Here is a 24020-nt window from a genome sequence, read left to right on the forward strand (position 1 = left end):
ATTTGCCAGACTTCTTCATTGCAATGCACAAAAAAGCTATTGTATGTTGGAGTCCGCTGCTCACAGCAATTGATGAAAGCGAGCTTCTGAAGGCTGGAGATTGCTTTAAGGCAAAAAATGACTAGTTCCTATTGATTGAATTCTTGAAAGCCTCCATACACTTCAGGGAGAAGTCAGCCAAACCGGATGATTTCAGTGTATCTGCGTGATTATGTAATGTGATTGCTGTCCTCCTGACTCTCCCCCAGAAGTTGATGCTGTAAGTGGCAACCGGTGTGATCCCATTGTGCCACCCAAACATTTTGGGCCAATCTCGAGTATGTTGTCTAAGTAGTGTTCCCGGCTTTGCTGCAGTTAGCTACTAGATTGCTGAATCTGAGGGTGGTCCTGATGTGGATGGTGGCTGGTCCGTTGGTGTGACGCACCAAGGAGTCAGTCAGAGACAAGTTTTCATACAGGCTAAGGTCTAGGCCTGGCAATTGAGATTCAGTCAGCAATAGGGAAACAGCAGTAAATGATCCGGGTCAGCAGAAGTAATATTCCGCGCTTCTCCTTAAATAATACCGAACTTCGGTAGTACACTGCTAGGAGTGGACCATGGCCAGTACAGATCCAAGCCTAAAGAAGAATGGGCATGGTGTACTTCCAGTAGAAAGTAGGCCATCTGTGTATTATTGGGGAAGCCCCAGAGGTCACCACAAAGAAACCGTGAATGAATGGCTCCCTTGTTCATCCAGTTGGTTCAGCCATCAATGTAAACTCTTGTTAAAACCCTTTGATCAGTCTAGTCCCTGTTGCTCATGGGAGAACTAAAGGGGTAATGATCACCTTCTGAGCTGAAGCTCTAGACTTTGGAATAAGCAGGATGGTTTTAGATGCCACCATCTTGAGAGCATGACTTACATAGTCATGTTTTAGGTCTACATGCAGCCGCACCTGCCTACTCTTATTACAGTGAGTATTTCTGCCTAACATGGGGATTCTTAGGGCCCTATTCCACAGTAACGATAATCGGTCGGATCAGCCCCATTTGGCCCGATTCGGCCGACTATCGTTCGGTGAAATAGAGAGAACGATCAGCCGATGATCGTGTCATCGGCTGTTCGTTCATTTAGGGCCAGACCGCGGCCTGTGATTGGCTGAGTGTGGCCTGTCAGCTGACCAGCCATTCTGAATATAGAGAGCGTGGGACCCGGGGATGAAGACAGCCTGGACAGGTAATGTATGCTGCAAGGGCTGCAAGGACATCGGTAACGATGTCCTTGCAGCCCTCACTTAAGGATCATCGGGCCGTAGAATAGGCCCAGTAAACGAGCGGCGATCTAGCAGATCGCCGCTCGTTTACATCGCTGATCGGGCCCTCCTCGGCCCCTGGAATAGGACCCTTAGTTCTGGGTATGATGCCAGATTGTGGCACTGGTTCATCCCCCCCCATCCACACGGTACAGTCATCCCCCAGTCCACACGATACTTCTAATCCAGGGATCCCATCACTCTAATAGCACAAATGTCTGTGGTTGATGGTGCAACACAACACCATCACTTATCCAATACCATGATGCCAATGCTGCCAACTTCTCCATTTCATTAGCTTGTTTTGGAAGTAGATGGGTTATGGATATTTTAAGTGTTGCATCTATAGTTAGGCTAAGGAACCTACATATAGCCTGACCAGAATGTTCCTGTCTTCTCCACCTGTTGAAGTGTACCTCCATGTTGTCACAGTTGATAATAAAGAACCATCGTAATGTAATACAGTATGTGATCACCTTGCATATGGCATGTAGGAGGCCTTGATGCTCTGTTGAACCTTGCGGACGATCAATGGTGCTATCCTCCCACCCATCTCAAAAGTGGGGGTAGATGCAAATGCAGGTACATTGTTAAAAAGGTTATTTCCACAAAGGATATTTATCACCTATTCAGAACTACAAATACAGGACAGTATCTGCCCTGAGATTACAGGAGATGAAAGGGAGGACATCTCAATAGATGAGGTAAAAACCTTCACAAATATCAGATAATAAGGAACAAGGCATCTGAGGAACATTGTGCCCATGTTCTTAGGGATCTGGAGTAAGAAGCAGCTAGTTTATTAATCAATAAAGGGGTACTCTAGTGAAAGTTTCCCAGGACTGGATCCAGCTTTTCCCAGCACCTGGGGAGGAGGGGCACGGAGCAGCAGCCAGTTAAATAGAAGCCGTCTGATGAGCAGATTTCAGAGATAACAATGCGCTTCGCTTCGTAATTATTGGAAATTTGCTCATCTCTACTTATCAGCTGCTGTATATTTTGCAGGAAGTGATGTATTCTTTCCAGTCTGACACAGTGCTCTCTGTCCATCTCAGGAACTGTCCATAGTGGTAGCAAATCCCCATAGAAAACCTCTCCTGCTTTGGACAGTTCCTGACATGGACAGAGGTGGCAGCAGAGAGCACTGTGTCAGAATGGAAAGACTACACCACTTCCTGCAGGACATACAGCAGCTGATAGGTACCGAAAGGCTTTAGATTTTTAAATAGAAGTGAATTACAAATCTGTTTAACTTTCTGACACCAATTGATTTGAAAAAGTAAAGATTTTCACTGTAGTGCCCCTTCAACTGCTTAATTGTCAGATTAGTTAACCTCTGATTATAAGAAACTTTTTTCCTAAGTCCCATTGACAGTCCATAGATAGTCCCTAAGCATTTTAGACAGTTGTTGGCCAAACATTAGTTCAGCCGACCTCTGTGCATGTACTATGAATGGGATTCTTCTGGTGGGGACTTCCCTCTCCAATAAAAAAAAGAATTGGGCATGTGTATAGTTTTATGTGGTGAAATGATATTCTGAAAGGTGTAGTAGTTCATGTGACAATGTTGGTCTATACTGGCTTTATATATTCTTGAAACTAATAGAAAGCTAAATGTAAAGATTCACTGCTATAGTGCATTGTAGCCAAATAGGATGTTTTGATATAGTATATTGTAGTAGCGCTACTGTTTTCTGCAATAATGTAGTTGTTTTATTGTAAATTTACAATGTGGCAAACAGAATCTGCTGTATGGCATCCTTTTCTATATACTTTTCTATCTCTCTGAGGAGCATAAAAACGAGTATAAACTTGGACTACCGTAAGTGGCAGTCAAAGAAGAGAAAAAAACCTTTGACTCTACAAATGTTTATAGCGCTGTGGAGCGAGGCTTTATTTAGGTGTTCTATTTCCCAGTATAGCCTTGCTGCTATTGAAGGATATGCTGTTTTTGGATGTTGGTAATTATATTCTGTAGGCAGACTCTCTCGTCTATGGTTGATTGTGTAACCCCGGCTGCCGGTCTGATGACCTGTACTGACAGCTGTGGCTTCAGGTCAGTCCAACTGGGAGAGAAGACGATAACATGGATGCAGAAATACATCTGTATTACTCTCTTGTCTCATCCTGCAGTCATGCCATTCCATCTGACCCTTTAGGTTCTTTCTAGGTCTGGTGGGTTGGCAAGAAAAAGTGGGCGACAATCTGCAGGATCAGACTGCATAGAGTTTACCTGTAGTCTGTTACCGTGGAAACCTAAAGGCCTGCTCTGACAGTCATCAACCTTCTACCAGAAAGGATGCACTATGTTGGAATCAGAGAGGATACCTGTAGATCATTTTTTTTTTGCCCTTCTCCTAGACATTTATGGCAATAACCCCATCTATGTCCAGGTCAAGGGTCTCCTTGCTCTCAGCTATGTTATGGCTGACAAAGTGGGCTGAAGAGCCGGAACAGCTGAAAACAGGAAGTCCTAATCCTTTGCGCTCTCATGCAAGGAAAGACACCTGTTCATCATGCAGGTTGTCTATCAACTGAGGGCAATCAATTAACTTAGGCTAATTCTATTATCATCTCTGCAGCTTACCAGGAGACAATGCTCTTTGATATGTTACAAATCAGTCAGTACAATGTCACTGTGTGGTTACGGAGGTTTTGGTGCTGTGTGACAGGAGAGCTGACCATACAATGCAAGCACCCCCAGGATTTCTCTCTGAACAGGAAGCAGCTGTACACATGTGCAGTGAAGGGAGACACCTAGTGGTCCATATGTATACCATTGATTTAAACATAGAAAATACTATATTGCAAAACTGCTAACGATCAAAACCCCTGTTGATTTCTTTAAAAAAAGAAAAATTTGCAACAGTGTCTTGTTAAGGTGTTTTTGGCTTCCCCCGCCTGACCTCCCTTCCCGCTGTCTACCAACTGTTAAGAAAAACATTGGCAAGGATGTATAAAGATCTATGTGTGCTATGTCACCCGATGTAAGGACTGTCCTGTGTGAGGGTCACTTTAAGCCCTGCCCTGCTGCCATAGAGGTTACATCAGAGTTTCCAGTCCCCTATACACGTCACTCCTGTGTACTTTGGCAAAACCATGTGCTCATATAACAAACCTGCTTCTGTTCGTCGGGCATATGGAAAGTACATTATTAAGATGCATTAAATGTTTGGGCAGAAAGACTGCTTTCCTGGCCGCCATACTGCGGGATGTCTTTTTCATGGAGGTTCGGCAGCCCTGGATGTATTTACAGCTTGGGCTGCCCTGGTTACAAGGTCTGAACACAACATTATCAGGGCCTGAGCCCCCACGGCTTTTACCACACTGGCACAGTCACAGCGCCCAGGTTGTTGGGGTGTGAAGTTGTTTTTAATATGTTTTATTTGCGGGTTTGGCAGAAAATGGATGTTAGTTTCCTTTCACACTTGAATGTGTGTTAATATCTAAATACAAAACCGTACCTATACTGAAATACATACCCAGAATCCTATGTACACCTATACAAACCCGTAAAGTCAAACGTGCAGGCAGAAACCCAAACACATATGTACACAGCCATACATACAGGAACCTAATCACATATGTACACATACAGATAGCCATATACCCAGCATACATACAGGAACCTAATCACATATGTACACATACAGATAGCCATATACCCAGCATACATACAGGAACCTAATCACATATGTACACATACAGATAGCCATATACCCAGCATACATACAGGAACCTAATCACATATGTACACATACAGATAGCCATATACCCAGCATACATACAGGAACCTAATCACATATGTACACATACAGATAGCCATATACCCAGCATACATACAGGAACCTAATCACATATGTACACATACAGATAGCCATATACCCAGCATACATACAGGAACCTAATCACATATGTACACATACAGATAGCCATATACCTAGCATACATACAGGAACCTAATCACATATGTACACATACAGATAGCCATATACCTAGCATACATACAGGAACCTAATCACATATGTACACATACAGATAGCCATATACCCAGCATACATACAGGAACCTAATCACATATGTACACATACAGATAGCCATATACCTAGCATACATACAGGAACCTAATCACATATGTACACATACAGATAGCCATATACCTAGCATACATACAGGAACCTAAACACATATGTACACATACAGATAGCCATATACCTAGCATACATACAGGAACCTAAACACATATGTACACATACAGATAGCCATATACCCAGCATACATACAGGAACCTAATCACATATGTACACATACAGATAGCCATATACCCAGCATACATAAAGGAACCTAATCACATATGTACACATACAGATAGCCATATACCCAGCATACATACAGGAACCTAATCACATATGTACACATACAGATAGCCATATACCCAGCATACATACAGGAACCTAAACACATATGTACACATACAGATAGCCATACACCCAGCATACATACAGGAACCTAAACACACACACATGTACACATACAGTGGTGTATTCTTTCCAGTCTGGCACAGTGCTCTCTGATGCCACCTCTGTCCATGTCAGGAACTGTCCAGAGCAGGAGAGGTTTTCTATGGGAATTTGCTACTGCTCTGGACAGTTCCTGACATGGACAGGGGAGGCATCAGAGAGCGCTGTGTCAGACTGGAAAGAATACACCACTTGCTGCAGGACATACAGCAGCTGATAAATACTGGAAGGCTTGAGATTTTTAAACAGAAGTAAATGACGAATCTATAGAACTTTCTGACACCAATTTATTTTGAGGGGGAAAAAAATCACCGGAGTTTCCCATTTAAACACCCAGCATGTATACAGAACCCCACTGTATATATACACATGCAGAAACTCCTATACCCAGCATTCATGGACATGCAGAAATCTATGTCCTCAGCCTATATGTGGATGCAGAAACTCATACAGTCAGCATACATGTCCATACAGAAACTCAGTATATATGTACATACAGAAATTCATACACATAAGGTACTTTATACATACAGAAACCCGCACACCTACAGTACATACATATTCATTACATATGCCATAGCGCTAGAACATAAGGAGATGCATATACTTAGTATACACGTATATAAAGAGAACCATACACTCACATTACCTAATACATACAGTCCCCCTATACATCCAGCATAGCTGTACATGCAGAAACCAATGGCACCCAAAGTCTAGTAGCATAGTGAGTGTTCCAGGATGTACACCATAAACCCTGTAGCTGTTCTACCTATACCGAGCCTGTCTCAGCTGTTGTAACAAAAACAGGACCAGAAACAGATGACAAAACACAAGTGTGACCGGAGCCCGAATTAGCATTTTAAAGGGCTGGTGACTAAATGGATTTTGTTTGCAGGTTTATGATCTGGGTCACTCACCAAATCGGAACACCCACCTGTTCTGACTTTGGAATAGTGTAGAATCTTGTGCCGCCACTCAGCGATGATCACCACTCATGGACCTCTAAGGTCAAACTAAGGATCGTGTGAATAGCTCAATAGAAATCTGTGGGAACTAACTCAGGTACGTGTTGCACATCTGCAATTTTGGACACAATTACGGAACGTGTGAATAAGGCCTATATCAGTGTCAGCACTGTGTAGCATTAATAGTTAGGCAATTGTACATCATTTCAGTACTATACTGTATAAGCCGCTGTATGCTTTCTATGTATTATACTATATATGGGAGGGGGTGGTATCAGAAAGTGATGATATATAGGGCATACCCCTACATAAGGCCAGCCCTGCATATACTTATGTGGAGTTCCCCCTTATTCTGTCATCAGCTTTTCATTATGCTACGTTTACATGAAGCCATAATTTGCCCAATCGATCATTTAACGATATTGAAGCAACGATTTGGTTTTAATAACAATCAGCGTTTAGACGAATACTGTAAATCGTTAGAAAAATCGTTAGAAAATTCATAAGAAAAATCGTTATTGCGATAGTTTTTAAGATCGCTGAAGCCCATCTTTCACATAGGGTGAATCTTGGAAAGACTGTTTAGTGAACAATGATTTGTGAACATGTTGAAAGATGAAAATGAACTATTTCTCGCTTGTCGCTTGATCGTTTGCTGTGTTTACACAAAGCGATTATCGCTCAAATGCGATCATTATTGCCAAAATTCGAATGATAATCGTTCCATGTAAACGCAGCATTACACTTTGCTTCTCTATTCTGTTATAGAGATTACACATTTGTTTTAGGTTTTTATTCCGTTTGTATCTTTTTTTTGTTTGCGTCTTGGTCGTATATTACCTGGAGCGTAATCCTGGATATCACAATCTGCAGTAACAGCCGCCTTTGGAGATGAAGCCGTCATTTAGAGCTCCCATGTTATTATTTCCAGAGCTCCGTAACCCCTTCCTGTCCAGAACGGCCCCCTAGTCTCTTATATCACTTCTGATTTCCAAAGATGGAATCCAGCTCCGGAGCGGAAGCCCAATGTAAGCCCATATGTTTTCTATTTCATGACATATAGAAGAAACCTGATCTTAATCTAAGGGGGCAATAAAACCGTGTTGTGGAAATTTTGTTTTATAGCATTTTAGGCTTTAACCCCTTCTGGACAGAACCATTGGTCGCGGCCTTACATAGCCTTTAGTCTCCCATAGCTATAAAGGTTTTTCTTGTTGTTTTTTTTCTACATTTAGGTGAGAGTAAGATACAATATCCTACACCCAAAATAGAGCAACATTTTATACAGTATGCTCTTTATCAAACCTTTTTATATGTCTAGGGCTACATGGAAATTTTGGACATGCCACAGTATGTGTAACCAACATGGCTGTATCATGTTTCCCAAATAGTGGTTTTCTGCTCACAGTTGTTTCTATGCAGACCATGCCCCTCCCCCACTCGTGCTCCCACCCAGTACAGCTCTCAAACCAAAGCAATGCTCTTAAACCAAGTCACCATTTTGAAAAACTGTCAGCTCTTAAACCAAAACGCTCTTAAACAAAACGCTGCTAAAACAAACCAGGCCAGGAGTGGTGACAGGTCTTTCTTGTGTAAGATCGTTGTGTTCAGTTCCAGTAAAAGCTATTACCTGAGGTAGGGAGCATCCCAATACCGAAATGATCAGCTCATTGCTGATCTGGATTAATTTCAATAAGGTACTGTGGAGAACGCTCCAGAATAATACAGCCTTAGCCTCACATAATGTACCATAATGGCACTGCTGCTGATAAGCTTCTGCGGAGCACTTCAGGGCCTAAGTGAGTTGCGGAGATAAAGTAATCGCTTTCGGTAGCTCATATCCTCATACTACAGCCACGCATTTCGAGCCGAAGCTTTTTCTCCCCTCATTTCTTTTATAGGACGCATTGTGTTATCGGTGCTTGTAGGTCTTACATATTCAGTAACACGATCACACATGGAGTGCCCTTGTGCGTCCTCATGATGGGCTGCTAAATGATGTACTTACTAGTGTAAACAGTGGCGAGTGCACAGAAATGGATGAACATAAGGCAGAGCTCGAGGCCAGACCCAGACATAAACATACAGGAGAGGAGACGTGTCAGGCCGATGAATTGCAGCATAGCAAATAAAACCAGACATTATATTCCTAATATACAGATTCAAAGATTATGTCATGGGAATATTCTACTCGTAGTACATGGGATAAGGGTGTAAAAGACTATAGGAGAGAACCGGTAGTAAATATAGTCCCTGGTATCAGCCACAGGTCTAGTCTCTTCTGTTGTCAGCATAGCCATTACTGCCGCCAGAGGAATAACTTCATCATGCTGGGCCCCAATGCAAGATCTGTAATAGGGCCCCTAACTGTAATGCTTTATTTATATAGGAAAGAGAGACCTTATGAGCCCATCAGGCTCTTCGGCCTATGTACAACGGTATCAAAGAGAGAGAATTTTTAATAAATTAAAAAACAATAAAAATGCAGCCCAATGTGTGGCAATATGTAATAGAGGAGGAGGAGCTGACTACATTAATATATCAATTTTTTTTGGAAAAAATTTAGTAGAAGTTATAATTTATTCCTTTAAATCTCAGCTCATTCTGGTTTTAGGGATCCAGTGGGCGGTTCCACTCAGTGACTGACAGTTACCTCACTCAATTGAGGATCACTCAATTAATAGTGGATTTTGTAGTGGGTTAATTTCAGAGCTCAACCCTATACAATGAAAGGGGTGAAATTTATAGTCAATAAAAATTGACTTTAAGGAGATTTAAAGGAGTTATCCAGGTTCAGAAAAACATGGCTGCTTTCTTCCAGAAACAGTGCCACTCCTGTCCTCGGTTTGTGTGCGGTATCGCAGCTCCGTTCCGTTGAGGTAAATGGAGATGTATTGTAATACAGCAAACAATCTGAGGATGAGGATGGTGGAGAGGTGGGGATGTATTTGCAAGAAAGTAGCTGTTTTTCAAATCTTTGATAATCTCTTTAAAAATCCGCAACACAAGTCAATATCTGCGTCAAAAACGTTCTTATTCTGGGAATACGATTTAACAGATCTCATTCACTTTCCTGATCATATATTCCACTGTTGTTTTTTTACCAGTGGAAATCCCAATTTTTTACATGCCTGAGCTGTGTTTAGCAGCATTTAGAGATTGGTCAGAAGCTGTCCTAATACATGAAAGGGAAAGGTGTGTTGGCATGCATTGTGATCTTTGTAGAGCTCATTCCACAGGACGGGAGACTGAGCTGTGAGCTTCATCTATTGTCTTCTCTGTCTACTGGTATCACATTTCACTGCAATTTTGCACAGAAAAAAAAAATTTGTATGCCCCATATGTATTTACAGGGGTATTTTTCTATAGAGGCTGTGCTCTTTAGGGTGAATATTTATATTCTCCCTAATTTTATTCACAGAGCTTAATGAGGCCTGTAGAGCAATAAATGGGGACTGTATGGCTCCTAACTATAGGGGCTGTGTAGACTCCAGAACTAAGGACTATAGGAGCCGTATGGGCTCCAGGGCCATAGGAGCCGCATGGGCTCCAGGACCATAGGAGCCGCATGGGCTCCAGGACCATAGGAGCCGCATGGGCTCCAGGACCATAGGAGCCGCATGGGCTCCAGGACCATAGGAGCCGCATGGGCCCCAGGACCATAGGAGCCGCATGGGCCCCAGGACCATAGGAGCCGCATGGGCCCCAGGACCATAGGAGCCGCATGGGCCCCAGGACCATAGGAGCCGCATGGGCCCCAGGACCATAGGAGCCGCATGGGCCCCAGGACCATAGGAGCCGCATGGGCCCCAGGACCATAGGAGCCGCATGGGCCCCAGGACCATAGGAGCCGCATGGGCCCCAGGACCATAGGAGCCGCATGGGCCCCAGGACCATAGGAGCCGCATGGGCCCCAGGACCATAGGAGCCGCATGGGCCCCAGGACCATAGGAGCCGCATGGACTCCGTGCACCCCTGTACAGTAGGCTTCACGTCCAGGCTTGAGTCTGTACTTGACAAGACATCAATATCGCTCATCGAGATAATTGTTGAATGGCCTTCCTTATGGTAATGCACATCTGCCCGACTCTTTGAGAGCTTTTTCTGCTTATTTACAGTGTCTTTGATGTGAAAATACTTTGAGGTGTAAGCCAGAGAGATGTGAATAATGTTATTAGACATGGAAACTTCCTGTAAGGCACACGCATTGTGATGACAGATGTACGATGTTCACTTCCTATGATACCCAGCAAGTAGGTTCGGAGCAGCAAACCAATGCTTTTGTGGTAGGATTTCCTGTATTGTTCTTTGGATTATCTCAGAGAAAAGTCAGTGACCCTGATAATTGTCTACTTGGTGTAATGCCAATCATTGAGGAATAATCCAGCGATAATTCATGCTCCTTACTTATAGCGGCACTTTCCTTTAGAACATCAGGCCCTAACACACACACACATTTATATTTTAGTCCCTTACTGCACAAACTTTAAACACACAGGAGCACCAGTACATAATAATAATAATAATAATAATAATAATAATAGTTATTATTAATAATAATAATAGTTAATAATAATAATATTAATAATAATAGTTATTATTATTATTATTATTATTATTATTATTATTATTATTATTATTATTATTATGTGTGTTTGTGTGCATAATGTATATCCCAGCCAGACCACTGCTTTTAGAGCAGTGGTGGTCAGTAACCTAGGCAATGAGATGTCAAAAATGGGAGGGGGAAGGGCGGCATATCAGGAGGAGACGTGTTTGCTTAATGAATGCAAAATTATTAAATGTGATGAGCCTTACAAGTATACCTGTTAGTTGGGATGGGAATATCACTTTAATTCTATAGACATCTTTGGGTGAGTTAGAACAGGCTGTTTCTTTTCTATAGACCAATATTCCTGCTGAACAATTTAATCCCTAAGAGGCAATTTACACGTCCTCAAAATAATGTCCGTGCACTGATAGCATTCTGCAGAATACTGATGCCGGGAGCTCCGAAACTGTTTATGTTCAATCGGTTTTTATTATGAAGGTTCACAAAAACCACATATGACATTTAGTCACTTTACAAGCATGACTACCTAGAACAGAAATAGTATACGGAACAGGATACGGGATAATGAACACAGCAAGTCTGAACTGTAAGTATCTGTCTCAAGTCTATAAAGTTGAACCCAATTTTTATGGAAATAATATATCCATAAGGAAGTAGTTGCAAAAAATACACATAAACTCTGCGTGATTATATTCTCCCAACATCCTGGTAGGTTTTAAGTCCCACAAATAACAGAGAGAGAGAGAGAAAAAAAAAGGCAAATATACAGACGTTTAAGGAAAAAGGAAAGAGCTCGAAAAAAAGAAAATAAAAATAAAAAGAGGGATGGATAAGGAAAAGAAAGGTGGACAAAGGAGGGTATCCACACGAGAAGTTTGCTGCACCATTCCTGAAACTCCAACTATTCAAGGTACAGCCGCCATTGAAACCAAACGGCCTTGAATTTAGGTGAATGATCATGCACCTCAGCCACTATTTCCTCGCTCCGAAACTGTTTAAACCATGGCGATACTGAACTGACAGTGTGTTTCGAAGCTCCCGGCATCATTATGAATGATGATGCCAGGGACTTCAAGGTCCGGTTTGCAGAATACTCTCTATGAACGGACAGTATTTTGCGGACCTGGGAATGTCCCCTTAGTGGATTCTGTGACATAGGGAATTACAGCAGTTCTGAAGACCAAAGGATATCCGATGTACTATCAAATGGTGTGACCATAACATGCATTGATGTCAGGCTTTATCTATGGAGTACAGGCTGGATACAGTTGCACAATAGCCAGTCATTTTCTCTTCCTATGGCCTTCTAGTTTCACTGAAGATTCTTTGTTTCGTCTACAGGTTTCTATACTGATTTGACTATTGGAAAAGCAGCAGAAGTTATGTCTCCTATGTGCGCTGATCAGAGAGAGGTAAAATATAGCCCTTCTCCATGAAATCATATCCCATCCCTTCTGCACTCATGTCATGTTTACAAGCCCTCCACTTATAATGACAGGTGGTTTATAATAAAAGCTCTCTTGTATCAGATATAGCCGGTAATTGGGCGACACAGGACCGCTAAATTTATACATCAGACATACAAGCTCCACCCTGTAAAAAACAATATGCTAAGGTGTCATACACTGAGTGATATCATATATTAGAAAATATCACATTAAATAACAAGACAACTACACTAAATAATTCCTGTTAGGCTGTTAGAGTTTTGTTCAGCAGTTTCCTTAAGGGGGTGTCTCATAAAGACAAACTCTTTCCTTATGCCCTATTGGGGTATATGGAAATCTTAACGGGGGGAAATAATTAAAGACCATGTTTTAGTATCTGGCTGTAATCAGTAAAAAAAAAAATCTATGTAATAAATAAATTCATTTGCAGTTAAGGGAATCGCCCCATACATATGGATGATGAGCTGAGAGTTTTGAATAGGGGGAAGGGAGTTAAGCAGCTGTCTGACACCTGGCCGCTAGAGATGAGCATAACATGAGTCAGATCGTGTGACATTTGAATATTGATGGCTGAAGAAGTTGGATGCAGCCCTAGTGAGTCCTGGGAAAGCATGGATACAGTCTGTGTGTGTGTGTGGGGGGGCACCTTCCTCTATGTTTGGGTTGCTCTAATGGGACATCCCCATACTTCTGTGGAATGTTTTCCTTTTGATAAATACAGAAGAACCCCCTCCTTTTTCTGGGATTATCTTGATACGGTACATGTGATTTATCAGACTTGTTATTTCTTGGATACAATAATGGGACTACATATCAGCTGCTGTGTGCAATAACGTCATTATCGGCCTGTTCATATCCACTTTGCCCGATCTCTATATTTTATCCTCCGGGGTTATTAATAAGGCAATGGTCCTTCCTGCCGAAGCCGCTCAGGGCTGAAACCAGATCTCCTAGCTGGGATTTTGCTCATTATAAGTAAAACTATCGGAGCCTGGACTACTTTATCGTTCTCAATCAGCTTCCTGACTGCTCCCTGGCAGCGGGACAGGTTTCCTGAGAGTGTAACATACAGATGAACTAATAAGGTTCTGCCGGCCAATCCGCTACATAGCGTATCATGGGAAGTAATGCTTCTATTCATGGGGAAATACTGGATGTAAAGACCATTACTATTGCTGAATAATAGTGGACTCTGCGTGAAGTCTGTATCATGTTGGAGGCTGTTGCCTGAAAAAACATAATGCAATATTGGGTTATATAACCTTATAAGGGGTATTAGGCAGGTATAATTGCATTACTAGTGATCTACTGGTGGAATCACTTTGTTACAGCTTGTATTAAACTCCAGAGCTGCAATCACTATTCTGCTGGTGGTGTTTCTTCTATAAACATTACTGTTCTAAATTACATCCTGTATTATACTTCAGAGCTGCACTCACTATTCTGCTGGCAGAGTCTGTGTGTACATACTTTATCTGTACATACATATTTATATTCTACTGATCCTAAATAATAGCCTGTAAGGCTAAGGGTACAGCTACATTTTTGCACACTTATTCTTTCTAGAATCTTAAAGGGATTCTGTCAGCTCCTGGGCCCTACCTAAGGTGCTGACAGTGTGCTGTAGCTGGCAGCCCCCAGAGAGCATGGTGACTTTTTGGTAATTTTTTGTTAAGTGGGCTATGTACAATCTTATGTCTCCTACTGTACTATAGAGTCACAGAGCAGTTGTTCCTGCCACACTCTGGCATGCATCCTCCTCCCTCTCCATGAATAATCAATGCTGCCCGGCCTCCTGCTCGCTCAGCTGTCAGTCAGTGTCCCTGATTGCAGATCAGTCCTCTGTAGGCAGTTTATGTCTGAAAGAAACACTCAGGTATAAATGAATCTCTTCTTCCTTATGTGTTGGAGCTTTGGTCTAGGGGTAACTCACCTGTCTACAGACCTGCCAGCAGTTCATTCTCTGGTTCGAATCCCCTGATGGAAATTAAATAGATGTCTTTTTTTTCCTCATTATTGTATAATTTTTAAGGCTATGTTCACACAGTATTTTTGCTCAGTATTTTGGTCAGTATTTTGCAACCAAAACCAGGAGTGGATTGAGAACACAGAAAGGCTATGTTCTCACACTGTTGAAATTGAGCGGATGGCCGTCATTTAACGGCAAATATTGGACATTGTTTTAAAATAACAGTAATTATTTGCTATTAAATGGCAGCCATCCACTAAATTTCAACAGTGTGGGAACAGAGCCTTTCTATGTTTTTAATCAACTTCTGATTTTGGTTGCAAAATACTGTCCAAAACACTGAGCAAAAATACTGTGTGTGAACCGTTAACCCCCCGCCGGCTGGACACTATACATTACCGGGTCCCCAATCCTGCTTGCTTCGGGGCTCCCGGTTTCTGCACGTTCCGCTCGGCCAATCAGTGCGCTGCGGCGGGGCAGCGCACTGATTGGCCGGGCGGGACGTGTCGGGAACCGCCGAAGCAAGCAGGAGCGGGGACCCGGTAATGTATAGTGTCCAGCCGGCGGGGGGGGGGGGTTAACGGGGCGGGCTGCAGACAAACTCGCAGCAGGGATGAACATCCCTGCTGCGAGTTTGTCTGGCATTGAAAGTATAGGGCCGGGATTTGCTGCGAGTCTCTGTGCAAATACGCATCAAGGGGCCTCACTGCGGATCCGGCAAGTGTGTTTGTACCCTAAAGCTGTTTCCCCATCTCCTCCATATACATGCACGATCTGATGAGGATAACATATTCAGCAGCATTGCCCCATAGCCAGGGCTGTGGAGTCGGAGTCGGAGCTAGTTTTGGCTGGAGTCGGAAAAAAATGTAAATTTTTTTTTTTTAAAAATGTAGTTTTGCTCATAATTATATAATATGAGCAACATTCTAATAGGACACTGGCCCTATTACATAAGGGGGGGTCATGGAAAAGTTGTCGGTCACTATTTGGCAGTTTGTTTCTGAGCTGGAAGAGTCCATTGTGTGGGGGGAGATCTGTGCTGGTCTCTTCCTGGATGCTGGATGACTGTATATGAGCAGCAGTGTAATATGAAGATATCCTGTGTAATATAGAGGAGGAGGAGAAGACAGAAGTAGTGTAGCTGTAACCTCTGTCCTCAGTGTGGTGTTTTCTCTCTGGGAGAAGATTGTGTGTTTTTCTTCAGTGTTCTATGGCTGTGTGTGTGTGTGTGTGTGTGTGTGTGCGTGTGTGTGTGCGCACGTGCTATGGCTGCAGTAGGTTGTGTGTATGCGTGCTATGGCTTCAGCAAGCTGTGTGTGTGCTATGGCCACAGCAAGCAGAGTGTGTGTGGTGTGCGCTATGGCTGCAGCAAGCTGTGTGTGTGTGTGTGTGCTATTGCGTGCCCCCACAGTGACCTTCTATATCACTGTGTGACCTCTATATCACTATGTGTGACCCCCTGTATATCACTATGGCTGACCTCTATGTTACAGTGTTTCTTTAAAGGGGTTGGCCACTTTATAGTAAAATAGGTCAGTACAAAGTATTAGTAAGTTTGCTCACTGTATATACTGACGCAGCTCCCTGTGTACCTCATAGAGCTAATATCAGACTCCCCCTCACCAGGCTGGGCTGCCGTGCTCTGTTTTGTTTCAGTCCATAAAATGGCCGACATGGAGGAGCATGTGACCAGGCCCGGTCCACTGTGTCCTTCATAGACATATACAGGCTGTGTGGTGGACACTGGGGGGCGTGGCCTGGTCACATGCTCCTCCATGTCGGCCATTTTATGGACCAAAACACCACAGAGCAGGGCAGAGCAGCCTGGAGGGGGGAGTTCTATATTAGTTCTATGAGGTACACAGAGAGCTGCTGTCAGTATATACAGTAAGTACACTTACTAATACTGCACAGCAATTTTACTATAAAGTGGCCGACCCTTTTAAGTATGGTGAATATTTAGTTAGAAACATAGAAGACTGTCAGCAGGAAAAGACCACCTGCTCCATCTAGTCTAGTTGTGAGTAGTTCAAGACATGGAGGCTGGAGACTGGCTGCATCCACTACACACACAGGAGAAGCTGCTTTATATACAGTATTCCTTTATTCACTCAGAAGTCGCCCCAGGACATTAGGGAGAAGCTGCTGAGCCAGTGTGATAAATATCCCCTGGTATATGACCGGCCATTTATGAAGGAGCAGGAGTCGGTCCTGATAAAATTCAGGAGTCAGAGTCGGAGTTGGAGTCGGTCCTGATAAAATTCAGGAGTCGGAGCTGCGGCTTACCGGCTCCACAGCCCTGCCCATAGCTTTAGGTTTCTTAGCCCTGCAGCCTGCAAGAAAGACATCTGAGAACTGTATTCACAATAACCATCCATCACTATGTTCATTTTACATTCTTCTCTGATTATGATATGGTCCAGTGATAATTGTGAGATACTGTTCCATCCTGTTACACATAACACTCACAACTTTGAACTTAATCGTTGCTCTTTTTGTTAATGGTACTTCTCCATCATCCCCTGGTGTTTGCTGTGACAGTCCCCCCTTGTTGTCTGGCAGGTACGGGCAGGCACACTGTACACCCAGGCAAAGCGCTGACATCTTACCGTGTGATGTGGTTTATTCTTGGGCATCATCTACCCAGGCAGCAATTTAGGAAAATCACATATAACATCTGAGTCCTGGCTATTGTGCCGGTCCGTCTACTTTGTTGACTGGATATTTTTAAATGAGATGTTTATACTATGATGTGAAATTAAATTTCCATTTTGAGTAGTCATTTCAATATATCGCAGTGGTAATAAAACCTCATTTGACTTTATTTTTTTGGCACACAGAGACATATTACATATTTTATGCAAATTTTCCAAAAATTATCCTGAAAAATTCATTTTTGTTGGACTGCTAAAACTGCTTATACAGAAAGATTTATTAGGGTAAGAAAAGCATATGTTATACCAGAACCCCCTCCCATAATTTATCATGCCATAATTTACTTTAATCTAAAATCACTCCATCGCCCTGCATTATCCTCATACACACGACTGCAACCTGCGTGTATTCTTTCCAGTCTGGCACAGTGCTCTCTGCTGCCACCTCTGTCCGTGTCAGGAACTGTCCAGAGCAGGAGGGGTTTTCTATGGGGATTTGCTCCTGCTCTGGACAGTTCCTGACATGGACAGAGGTGGCAGCAGAGAGCACTGTGTCAGACTGGAAATAATATACCACTTCCTGCAGAACATGCAGCGTCTGATAAATACTGGAAAGGAGGTAAATTACTAATCTATATAATTTTATGACACCGGTTTATTTGAAATCATTTTTTTTCCGCCAGAGAACCCCTTTAAAAAAAAAACACACCCAAACTGGAGAAAAGAGTTGTGGTGTCTCAAAGTTTAAGACGCCTTGAATCAACATATCCAATCCTTTCATTCTCATGGGAGATATAGTCTGACCTGCCTGGCGGCGGCATATTCCTCTCTTCCCTTTGCAAAATCAAGCTCGCTCAGCTGATTTGAGCGTGCACATGTATGGAAGGTTAGTTGAGATGAATCGGCTTCTTCTGTAGTCGTTCATCTGATAGCAGGGCTACTGTGTCATGTAGGCCTCCTTTCCACTGGTATACCCATGTATACCCTGAACATACGCTACTTTTCAGATGTGAACGTAGCCTTGTAGGTTCTGTACTGGGCCAGCAGACATAATATGATAATAGGACTAAAATGGCTGACAGGAATCAATTTCTTCTTTATGTGTAATCTTGAGACAGCGATTTGCTTTCTTCTCCTTCTGGCCTCTGACCCCGACTAAACCGGTCTTTACAGCAGTGGATTTACCTAAAAAACTAAAATTAAACCTCTTTACATTTAAGTTTTCAGGAAAAGTTGAAGTTCTTTAATGGGTTAATATTGCCTGGAGAGCTGAAGCCGTCGCTGTAATCTCAACTTGAATGTGGAATGTTTGGGAAACAAATGAAAGGAAATAAGTGGAAATGAAGGCTACTTGAGGAAATGCGCCCTTTGATTACGGTCTAATTGCTAACAATGGGACCGGGGAGCGCGCAGCCCCTCCATGAATCATTGGATGTGACCGCACACGGACTGAGGAAACCCTTACAGAGCATTTCCCCTGAAATAAAAAATATTGCCATAAGAATGGGTTGTTCTCTTCTTTTCAGTTAAAAGGGTACTCCAGTGGAAAAAAAATATTTCAAATAAACTGATGCCAGAAAGTTATACTATAGGCATTTAAAGGGAAACTTCTGCAGGAGAGATTTTCTATGGAGATTTGTTACTACTCTGGACAGTTCCTGACATGGACAGAGGTGGCAGCAGAGAGCACTGTGTCAGACTGGAAAGAATACACCACTTCCTGCAGGACATACAGCAGCTGTTAAGTACCGTAAGACTGGAGATTTTTAATTAGATGTAAATTAAAAATCTATATACATTTTTGGCATCAGTTGATTTAAAAAAAAAAAAATAATCACCGGAGTACCCCTTTAAAAGTCTATTTGTATTTGGATGACAATAATAATGGCCACTACAGTTGCTATTGGAGTTGTTAGAGGACTCTCCTAGACTCCAGAATGGCGCATCATCCCACTTGTGCAGTGAGATCAGCTACTGAAGTTGATAGACGTTTTTCTACCTAATCCCTTTAATTGGAATATCCATATTTATTTGGAGCCAGAATAGACTTTTTAGATAAAAATGAAAGGGTTGGCCGATTGGTGGGATCAGTCCTTTGAGGTTGTGTCGGCTCCAAGCCTGGGTCTTGTGATAAGGAGGGAGCTCGGCAGATCTGTGGTCTTGCAGGCCTGGAGCCTGGTGTCTGAAGCCTCTTTGAAGTGTCTTCTCTCCTGAGTGGTCACTAATTGTTGCCGTCTATCACATTTCACAAAGCCGAGAAACGTGGTGGCAGCAGCTGCACTCGCATAGCGCCTGGGAGTGAATGGTAAGCCCTTTAATGTTCGTACGTAAAAGCTGAATTAAGTTGATCTCTGGTGCTATTTTGGCGGTGGAGTCATTCTTGTGATTAAAAACTTTTTTTTTTTAAGAGCCCTTTAAAGTATATTTGTTGATTTTGTCTCTGTGTGCAAAGCATCAGACCTCCTTCTACTTCCCCAACAGAAAGTTATCATCCTTTGCCAGGTACGGAAGTATTCATACAGGCAGATGTGTTCCGTCCATGGGCCCATAGAATGCAATGGGTCTGATACTGTCCATAATAAGCCTGCTAGGTCATCACCTTTATGCTGCCTGAACCATGATACATTGGTGCAGTTCCTGGTCACTTCTCGTTTCATATTTACAAGCGTTTCTGACTTGTTTGACAGATATAGATGTACTTATCCACCCTCATGTGCAATTTGAATTGACTTGTTAACCTGTTGCCCTTGGTACGACCCTTTGAGGTGGTCAGGCATGCTCAGCTCAAATGAACTCTTCAGGAAGGACTGACTGGATCTCATCTGAGCCTGCAAGTAAGGGGGGATGTGGGAAAGTGTGCAGGCTATTGCATAGCACCAGCAGGGTCACAGTGTAGAGAGGAGACCTGGAAGTGATTAAATCCATGGAGAGAGAAACACTGCAGGGATGTAAGTTACTTTACTAAAAACAGCATTTTAGTAGTGCAGCGGAGATTCAGACAGTTTCCCCGCTTCCGGCATGATAATGATACATCATGCCGGGGGGAAACACTCCACTACAAGGCTTCCCTGTCCGTAGTATCTGTAAAACATAGAATGTGGGATTAAGCCCTTAATTAACTGCCTGGGCTTTGCCAGGTGATCGGAAATACCGGGTTTTATGTGATCGGCATTACCAGGCTTCATCATGTGGTCAGCATTACCAGGCTCCATGATGTGATCAGCATTACCAGGCTTCATCATGTGATCAGCATTACCAGGCCTCATCATGTCATCAGCATTACCAGGCTTCATCATGTGATCAGCATTACCAGGCTTGATCATGTCATCAGCATTACCAGGCTTCATCATGTCATCAGCATTACCAGGCTTCATCATGTCATCAGCATTACCAGGCTTCATCACAGGTGTTTCTCTTGTCATAAACAATCTGATGAAACTCTGTAATGGCAATCACATGGTAAAGCCGTTATGGCGATTACATGATGAAGCCTGGTAATGCTGATCACATGATGGAGCCTGGTAATGCTGATCACATGATCAATCCTTGTAATGCTGATCACATGGTGAATCCTTGTAATGCTGATCACATGGTGAATCCTTGTAATGCTGATCACATGGTGAATCCTTGTAATGCTGATCACATGGTGAATTCTTGTAATGCTGATCACATGATGAAGCCTGGTAATGCTGATCACATGATGAAGCCTGGTAATGCTGATCACATGGTGAAGCCTGGTAATGCTGATCACATGGTGAATCCTTGTAATGCTGATCACATGATGAATCCTTGTAATGCTGATCACATGATGAAGCCTGGTAATGCTGATCACATGATGAAGCCTGGTAATGCTGATCACATGATGAAGCCTGGTAATGCTGATCACATGATGAAGCCTGGTAATGCTGATCACATGATTTAGCCCAGACAGTAAATTTAGACAAAATTTGCAGAATCCACTTAATCAATTAGGATCTAATTATGCAGACAAGGAAAAGCAGCAAAACTGTGAAAATATGGGAGTGCAGCCTTATGCAGCGATACCTCCCCTGCTGCTGTAGTGTTGCACAGTTAGGCAGATTGGCGCTTTTTCCCCCTGATATAACGTCTGAGAACAATTAAAACTAATTGCCTATATAATCTCCGCTTAGCCAAATCCTGCAACCTTACTCACTTTGATGGAAAAGCGTTTCCGGGTAGAATAATTACATCCACAGGAGAATGAGCTCATGAAAACCCACTACATATCATACAACCAACTCCAAGACCAATGTTTTTACAGGTCTTTCTCATTCACTGGTAGAACGAGCAACATGTGCCCGGGGGGCAGAGCCAGGCTGGTGGGTAATAGGCATGGAGCAGGCCTGTGTGCGGGCAGGGAGGCCCTGGCCTATAATTAATTACATAGCAGGTTAACTGAAACCTATTATGCCGGGTTCAGACTTGGCAATAGTGCTGAGCAGTAGAATGGCATCTCTGTAGAGGGCAAAAAACCCAAAATGAATTAAAACATCATGTCCATATATGTAGGGGTGTTTTTATTTTATTTTATTTTTTTTTTAGTTTTTTGCTCCTTTGTTTTTTCGCTGCGTAGTTAATGAGGGTAAAACGATGCATAAGCCACACATGAAGAACACCAGAGCAATGGCAAACTGCTGCAATAAATACTCAGTGGAAAATATGTTATGCTGCGTTTACACGTAACGATTATCGTGCGAATTTGCGCGATAACGGTCGAATTGGAACGATAATCGTATGTGTAAACGCAGCGAACGATCGAACGACGCACGATAAATCGTACATCGTGATCTTTCATCAGGTCAGCAAATCGTCGTTCATCGCACGCAAAAAATTCGCAAATCGTTCTGTGTGAACAGTCGTTCGCCAATTTAACTAATGTGTGAGTTAGGCTTAAACGATCGCAAAACGATCGTAGTGCGAATTTTCGTACGATATATCGTACCGTCTAAACGCTGATCGTTATAAAAAAAAATCGTATATTCGACATCGCTAATCGTACGATCGGGCCAATAATCGTTACGTGTAAACGCAGCATTAGGGAGCTCAATACTGCAGCTGCAAAACATCAGTGCCACATGCTCTCATCCATGTTCACTGTTGCAACCAATTACACCCAACCAATGTAGTTAAAGTTGTCACTTTTCGGCAGTCTGGTCTCTAATGTGTACGGGACAGCCGGATGTGTTTCACTAATTTTAGCTTATTGTAATGAGCAGGTTGGATTTTATTATGTCTGATTTCTTATCTAATCATATACATATATGAGATAGTGGTGTATTGTCTCCAGTCTGACACAGTGCTCTCTGCTGCCACCTCTGTCTATGTCAGGAACTGTCCAGAGCAGTAGCAAATCCCCATAGAAAACCTCTCCTGCTCTGGACAGTTCCTGACATGGACAGAGGTGGCAGCAGAGAGCACTGTGTCAGACTGGAAAGAATACACCACTTCCTGCCGGTCATACAGCAGCTGATAAGCACTGGAAGACTGGAGATTTTTTTTTTTTTTTTAAATAGAAGTAATGACCAAATCTGTATATTGAAAATGTTTTCTTTCTCTGGAATTTCCCTTTAATTCTGTCAATTTCTATTGGACTTATGGACAAAGGTTGGTGTGCTAATAGTTGCCATTGTTGTGTGTATGTATATATATATATATATATAATTTTATTTTTTACAGCTGTATCATATTATGCACCTAGATATTTACTGATGTTACTTATTTAGCACCAGGTGTTGCTGTCTGCCGCACAATGATAAGCATATGTGACTTACGTGTGACATTCATCGTCCATTCTGGATTTAGCGGCTACATTATGACTTTCTGAACAGAAGGCGGTTTGTTTTCTTTATAGTGAACATACTTTTCTAATCCACAAAACCACAGCATTTATTCGTGGTTTATACACTCACCGAAAATACACCAAATAGAAATATCGGATTGCTGCAAAACTCGTCCTTCAGTTATGTCTTTGTTGGGTCTGGCCACAAGCGGGCGTAAAAGTGCTTCCCCCACTGCCCTATAAAGAGACTCTTAGAGGCTACTTTTGGGTAGTGTACCTCATGGTGAGAGATCAGTGGCTGCTAGACATAACACTGCAACACATTCACAGCCATTTTGCCCATTTGACTAAATATGAGAGGAGACCCATCATTTGATTGTGAGAGGCAGGATGTCAGTTTCGGGATATTGTCCATCTTGGCCATTTGGGCTTAGCTGGGCAAGTGTGCTATGAATCTACTTCTGCTAAGTACCGCCCGAAGATCACCAGTAGAGCTGCATCGCGGACGACTAGTTGAGCTAAGTAGCTTGTCCAGGTATTGCCCACTGTTTACACTCCTTGAGTAGTGCCGGGCACGCATTCTATGAGTATGTGCAAAAATAACAAACCATCCATATACATGTCTGTAATCCCTCACAGTTCCCCTGCCATCGCAGTCCCGGTGCCTGGCTGGTCATCTGGTTACATAGGCGGATGGTGGACATTCTGTCAGTATAGATATCATGTTGCTGTGTCAACAATCGTTGCCCGTAGGGGTGACGTATTGTCTATACTTATGGCAGATAGCATTTGGCC

The 24020-nt window shown here is 42.7% G+C and overlaps 1 protein-coding gene across 4 annotated transcripts in view; it reads left to right on the forward strand.

The window, feature by feature from the left end:
* Nucleotides 1-24020, forward strand: part of PDZD2 (PDZ domain containing 2) — a 214013-nt gene that overhangs the window by 23809 nt on the left and 166184 nt on the right. For 3 of the 4 annotated variants that reach the window (XM_069963138.1, XM_069963141.1, XM_069963139.1), the window contains exon 2: nt 12696-12766. The exons of the other annotated variant lie outside the window; for it this stretch is intronic. The gene's annotated coding sequence lies outside the window, so the exon portion shown is untranslated. The remainder of the gene's footprint in view (nt 1-12695; nt 12767-24020) is intronic. 4 annotated transcript variants of the gene reach the window in all.

Source organism: Dendropsophus ebraccatus, chromosome 3, assembly GCF_027789765.1.
Source record: "Dendropsophus ebraccatus isolate aDenEbr1 chromosome 3, aDenEbr1.pat, whole genome shotgun sequence".
Classification (NCBI taxonomy): domain Eukaryota; kingdom Metazoa; phylum Chordata; class Amphibia; order Anura; family Hylidae; genus Dendropsophus; species Dendropsophus ebraccatus.